The following is a 7,160-nucleotide window of genomic DNA, read 5'->3' on the forward strand; positions in this document are numbered from 1 at the left end:
GGAGGCCTGCACAAATGAGTCCCCTGGACAGGTGGGCGAGTTTCGAGGTTGGGGTCCTGGAGGGACATCCGGCAGGGAGGGGACAGCCACACCCCAGCCTGCCCACCCACTCTGAGCCTTCCCTAACCTGATTTTATGCAAAGAACCAGTGCCACTCCCGCCCACAAGCACAGCACCACAGGGGCAGAAGAGCTCGGAGAGCGAAGCGAGGCATTCTTGTAGCAGTCTGGGCTGTCTTCACAGCAGTCCTGGACCCCACACAGCCTGATGCCAGACAGTTGCTCAGTAACATTCAAGAATTAACAACAGGGGCCAGAGCAATAGCAAAACAGAAAGGGTGTTTGCCTTGCAAACAATTGACCTGGGTTCAATCCCAACATCCATGTAGTCTCTGAGATTGCAGGAGAGATTCCTGAGTGCAGAGTCAGGAGTAACTCCTAAGCACTACAGTGTGTGGCCCAAAATTTTAAAAAAGAAAAAAGAAAAGAAAAGGAAGAAAGGAAGAAAGAAGAAGAGGAGGAGAGAAGAAGAAGAAGAAGAAGAAGAAGAAAGAAGAAGAAGAAGAAGAAAAAGAAGAAGAAGAAGAAAGAAAGAAGAAAGAAAGAAGAAAGAAAGAAGAGAAGAAGAAAGAAAAAAGAAAGAAAAAAAAAAGAAAGAAAAAAAGAAAGAAAGAAAGAAGAAAGAAAAAAGAAAGAAAGAAAGAAGAAAGAAAGAAAGAAAGAAAAGAAAGAAGAAAAGAAAGAAGAAAGAAAAAAGAAAAAGAAAGAAAGAAAGAAAGAAAGAAGAAAGAAAGAAAGAAAGAAAAAAAGAAGGAAGAAAGAAAAAGAAAGAGAAAGAAAAGAAGAAAGAAAGAAAAGAAAGAAGAAGAAAAAAAGAAAGAAAGAAAAAAAGGAAGAAAAGAAAGAAAGAAAGAAAAGGAAAAGAGAAAGAAAGAAAAGAAAGAAAGAGAAAGAGAAAGAAAGAAAGAAAGAAAGAAAGAAGAAGAAAGAAAGAAAGAAAGAAAAAAGAAAGAAAGAAAGAAAAAAAAGAAAGAAGAAGAAAGAAAAAGAAGAAGAAAAAAAGAAAGGAAGAAAGAAAGAAAGAAAGAAAGAAAGAAAGAAAGAAAGAAAGAAAGAAAGAAAGAAAGAAAGGAAGGAAGGAAGGAAGGAAGAAAGGAAGGAAGGAAGGAAGGAAGGAAGGAAGGAGGAAAGGAAGAAAGAAAGGAAGGAAGAAAAGAAGAAAGAAAGAGAAAGAGTAACTGTAGAGGGCTGTCAGAATTTGGGTCATAGCAGGGATGTATGATACTGAAGATAAGCAGAGATGTACGGGCCCAGAGAGATAGCACAGCGGCATTTGCCTTGCAAGCAACCGATCCAGGACCAAAGGTGATTGGTTCGAATCCCAGTGTCCCATATGGTCCCCCGTGCCTGCCAAGAGCTATTTCTGAGCAGACAGCCAGGAGTAACCCCTGAGCGCTGCTGGGTGTGGCCCAAAAACCAAAAAAAAAAAAAAAAAAAAGGCAGAGATGTACAATACAAGGTCCCAGAGGACATCTGTGTTTGCCCATGTGTGTCTATATACATATATACATGTGTTCATGTGTGTACATTTGTGTCTAAGTAAAGTGTGTTCACACATGTATGTGTACATATCTGTCTGTGTTTTCATATATGTGCATGTGTTTCATGTTGCTGTGTGTGCTTGTATGTGTGCCTGCTGACTCCCAGCCTGAAGTCCTTCCTCCTCTTAGACCCTAACCCCAGATGCACCAGCCTTTGTTGTGCCGACATCACATGGCCCTTGGAAGAGTCTGTGAGAATGGAGGGCCCCCCACACTCAGGGACTCCCTGTTAGGGTCCCTGCCATGGACTGGGTCTGGAGAACAGCTGTTCCTGGTTCTCAGCATGTGAGTTGCTTGTTCTGGGAAGAGCCTGGAGTGTTCTGTTTTTTTGTTTATTTGTTTGCTTGTTTTTGGTTTTTTTTTGGTGTTTTGGGCTACACCCATTTGATGTTCAGGGGTTATTCCTGGCTAAGCACTCAGAAACTGCCCTTGGCTTGGGGGGACCATATGGGACGCCAAGGGATCGAACCGAGGTCCTTCCTTGGCTAGCGCTTGCAAGGCAGACACCTTACCTCTAATGCCACCTCACCAGCCCTGAGTTCTCTGTTGTTTTTTTTTATTTATTTTATTTATTTATTTATTTATTTTTTGGTTTTTGGGTCACACCCGGCGGTGCTCAGGGGTTACTCCTGGCTGTCTGCTCAGAAATAGCTCCTGGAAGGCACGGGGGACCATATGGGACACCGGGATTCAAACCAACCACCTTTGGTCCTGGATTGGCTGCTTGCAAGGCAAATGCCGCTGTGCTATCTCTCCGGGCCCCGAGTTCTCTGTTTTTTTTTTTTTTTGGTTTTTGGGCCACACCCGTTTGATGCTCAGGGGTTACTCCTGGCTATGTGCTCAGAAATCGCCCCTGGCTTGGGGGGACCATATGGGACGCCGGGGATCGAACCGCGGTCCGTTCCTTGGTAGCGCTTACAAGGCAGACACCTTATCTCTAGCGCCACCTTCCCGGCCCCGAGTTCTCTGTTTTTAATTCACTCAGAAAGTATCCTATGCTGCAGAAGTGTGAAAGTTAGTCTGCTGCTGTTAAGTACCCATTCCCACAAACCTTCCCAGGAAATTCTGTGTTTCTGTAGTAAGTGCCAGCCTGTCCATTTCCCCAGGCCCTGGAGCAAGAGCATTTGCACAGAATTTTTCAAGCTCTGTCCTAGGCCTACTCTGAATGGTTCATCTGATGAGAAACAGCAGAGACCCCAACACAGAGCCAGTGGGATGACCTCATCTTACATTTGTGGAAACTGAGGCTATGAGAAGGGGGGAGCCCAACTCAAGGTCACATGGATAGTAGAGCATGGATCTGGGATTCAAGCCCAGACAATCTGGCTCCAGAATGAAATTTATTAGCCACTAGTGCAGGAGAAAAAATATTCCCCACTTTTCCCAACATGTTTAATAAAAAGAATGTGTGGCCCAAAAACCAAAAAAAAATAAAAAAATAAATAAATAAATAAAAAGGATGCTGAAGTAGTTTTGCAGGAGAAAATACATTTTGCTCTTATAATACACAGTGTGAGGCAGGCTTGAGCACGGAGAAAGAGCAGCTCTCTTGTGCCACCCCGGCCAGCATCACACACTGACACCCCCAGGAGAGCTATCTGGTGTCCAAGAGCTCCCGGTCACTTGGACAAGACCATCAGTGAGGGCTCAGAGATAGCACAGCGGCGTTTGCCTTGCAAGCAGCCGATCCAGGACCAAAGGTGGTTGGTTCGAATCCCGGTGTCCCATATGGTCCAGGAGCTATTTCTGAGCAGACAGCCAGGAATAACCCCTGAGCATCGCCGGGTGTGGCCCAAAAACCAAAAAAAAAAAAAAAAAAAAAAAAAAGACCATCAGTGAATCACAGACATCACCAGAGAAGCTGGGTTCTGGGGTACCCTGGTTAGCTTGGGTAGGGATGGATGGTGACCTGTGCAGGGAAGCCCAAGGGAGACTCTGAGGAAAGGGCTCATCCTGGGAGAGCAGGACCTTTGGTGACCCCCACACATTGGGGCCTCCCTAACCAGGCACAGCGACCATTACTCAGGCCCACCTGCTTGTCGGCCTAGTTGATGCAAGTCAGACAGAAGCCTGCCCCACCCTTTCTGCCTTGGCCTACCCAGCCTCACACCTGACTTTAATTTTCTTCAATAACCAATTGTGTGGTAAGACTGGAGCAGGGCTGGAGGAACCCTTCAAAATTGCTCTCAAAGACCTGCTGTCCCTGGGGCCAGAGAGATAGCACAATGATAGGGTGTTTGCCTTGCACACAGCCGATCCAGGACCATAGATGGTTGTTCCAATCCCAGCATCCCATATGGTCCCCTGAACCTGCCAGGAGTGATTTCAGAGCACAGAGCCAGGAGTAACCCCTGAGTACCACTGGGTATGACCCAAAAACCAAACCAAAAAAACAAAAAATGAAAAAACAAACAAACAAAACAAAACCCTGCTGTTCAGAGTCAGGATTTTCTTCCAAACCTACCCAGACCCCAAACAACAACAGGCCACCATGTTAAAGTCTGATGCAACCAGTTCTCAGAAGCTCTGGGCTGGGAAAAGGGCAGAGGCTGGGAGCTCATCTGCACCATGGATCCAGTCCAAACCCACATTCAGTGCTGTTGAGTTTGCCACAGTCCCCTGTGTAGTTTGGCATGGCTTCCTCGAGTCACTCAGCTCTGCTCTTTGGGCTTGTGGCCGGAGCATGATGGAGCCCTGGGCAGGGTGCAGGTGCCTGGGTCTCAGAGGTGATGTCTCGGCAGAGCCACCTGCCATCCAGAACCGCTCGGAGGCGCCAGGTCTGCCTGCCCACAACAGATCATCACCACAGCCTCGTTCATCATGGTCTGTGTGGCTCCAGTCTGCTTTATCCTTAAGCAAGGCTGGGGCTTTGCCAACATGAACTACTATATAATTTAATCTAATTGATCAATTAAATTCAAATAATTTTTAACCAAGCTGTAATAACAGTTATCTCATTTCAGTGCTACATATAATTTTCTTAACGACTTGATCAAAGGAAATTCCCCTGAGATGACATCTTTGGGGGAAACTCACAGCTCTGATTTCTCCCTGCAAAGGGTCCAGCAACGGCTTGTCCCAGCCCGGCGTCTTAGTGTCTTGGTGCTCTCAGTCTTGCTGACACCTTCAGGGTCCTGTGACCCTTCAGCATGTTCTTGGTCCTGGTCCTTGTGGTCAATCATTCTGGATGTGGCTGCTGACTGCTCGTGCTATCGGTGGCTCCATCCCTGGCCTCTCTGTGTTCAGCTCAGGCTGGCCGGGACCCACACACAGTGTTCTCCTGGACATGCTCAGTGCCCAGATGTCTAGAAAACTGGAGGTGTTGTGTGAAGGATGGGTGCAGTACTGGGGTCACATACACCACTGACCCCTGAAAGGTCTTGGGTGGAAGCCTCAGACAGATCCAGCATGGTGTGGGAATTGGATTGGGCCTTTACTCTCCTGAAAATGCCTCCAGGAATGTGCCTCCAACAGCAAAATCCCACTCAGCAGGGAGAGGACACTTGCTTGCATGTGGCTGACCCATTTAGTAGATCCCAGCAGCCCACATAGTCCCCAGAGCCCCCCTAGAATTGATTCCTATGCTTAGAGCCAGGAGTAAGCCCTGCACATTGCCAGGTGGGCAAAAACAAAACAAACTAAAAGCCTGCTCACAGACAAACAACTAAGGGCAAACAAATTGGCCTTTAAAAAATTGGCCATAGGCCAGAGAGATAGCACAGCGGTAGGGTGTTTGCCTTGCACACAGCCGATAGAGGACTGACGGAGGTTTGAATCTCCACATATGGTCACCTGTGCCTGCCAGGATCGATTTCTAAGCACAGAGCAAGGGCCTGAGCACCAGTGCCGCCGGGTGTGATCCAAAACAAACAAACAAACATATTCAGCCTTGAGGGCTGGCATGATTGCACAGCAGGTAGGGCGCTTGCCTTGTAAGCAGCCAACCCAACTCCTCAGCATTTCTTATGATCCCGAGTCCTGTCAGGAACAATTTCTGAGTGCGGAGACAGGACTAATCCCTGAGTACCACCAGGTGTAGCCAGGTAGGGCACTAGTCTTGCACACAGCCAACCCAGATTTGTGATTTTTGTTTTGTTTTGTTTTAGGGCCACACCTGGAGACGTTCTTGGCTCTGTGCTCAGATATCGCCCCTAGCAGGCTCAGGGGACCATATGGGATGCCAGAGATTGAATCTCAGTCCATCCTGGGTTGGTCATGTGCAAAAGCAAACACCCTACCTCTGTGCTATCTCTCCGGCTCTCACCAGGACCTCAGATCAGGAGCACCTTCTGGGGCCCAACCTACACCCAGACATCTCCATCACTTATGAATTGAGCATCTCACCACTGAGCCCGGCTTCTCTGGAGGGTGAAAACTGTGACCTGAGTTCTTGGGCACTGTAGCCTGCAGACCTTCATCCCACCATCTCCCTCATCTTCACCCCCAGGCCTCTGAACTTCATAAGAGACACTGGGGGGTAGATAGAACCAGCCCTCCTGTTTCTCAATAGATGGTTTTTTTTTTTTTACTTTTTGGGCCACACTCGGTGACGCTCAGGGGTTACTCCTGGCTATGCACTCAGTAATCTCTCCCATCTAGGAGACCATATGGGATGCCAGGGGATCGAACCTCATTCCGTCCAAGATTAGCGCGTGCCAGGCAAATGCCTTACCGCTTGTGCAACTGCTCCAGACCCTCAATAGATGGATTTTAATTTTTATTTTGTCTATTTTTGGGGGGAATCACCCAGTGGCCCAGTGGTATTCAGGGGTTACTCTTGTATCTGTGCTCAAAGTCACTCCTGGCAAGCTCGGGGAACATATGGAATGCCAGGGATCCAACCTGGGTCGGCCACTTGCAAGGCAAACACCCTACCCACTGTGCTTGCTCTGGCCTCTAACTGGATGTTGTTTTTTTTTTTTTACTTGTTTGTTTCTGGGTCACACCCGGCAGCACTCAGGGGTTACTCCTGGCTCCAAGCTCAGAAATCGCTCTTGGCAGGCTAAAGAGACCATATGGGATGCTGGGATTCGAACCACCATCCTTCTGCATGCAAGGCAAATGCCTTACCTCCATGCTATCTCTCTGGCCCCTAATCTTTGTATTTTTGCCTCTTTATTTTATTTTATTTGTGTGTGTGTGTTTTTTTGGGTCACACCTGTTGGTACTCAGGGGTTCCTCCTGGCTCTGCACTCAGAAATCGCTCCTGGCAGGCTCAGGGGATCATATGGGATGCCGGGATTTGAACCAGTTCTGTCTGGGGTTGGCAAGGCAAGTGCCCTACCACTATACTATCTCTCCAGCCCCTTTTCTGCCGTTTGGACACATCCAAATCCTCAGACTCCTCCCTGCTGTCACCAGATGAGAAGGAGGCAGCAGGGGAGCAGCAGGAAGAGGAAAAAAATCTCAGGTGAGACTCCAGGAGCAGCCAGAGCCCCCTGCAGCCCTGCTAGACCAGCCTCAGGAGGGTCATCTGGCTGCCAGCCTCGACACTGAACAGTCAGTGGACAGCAGGCTTCCCTCCTCTCGGATCACCCCGTGGGGCTACCTGCTCTCAGCT

Source organism: Suncus etruscus, chromosome 2, assembly GCF_024139225.1.
Source record: "Suncus etruscus isolate mSunEtr1 chromosome 2, mSunEtr1.pri.cur, whole genome shotgun sequence".
NCBI classification, from domain to species: Eukaryota; Metazoa; Chordata; class Mammalia; order Eulipotyphla; family Soricidae; genus Suncus; species Suncus etruscus.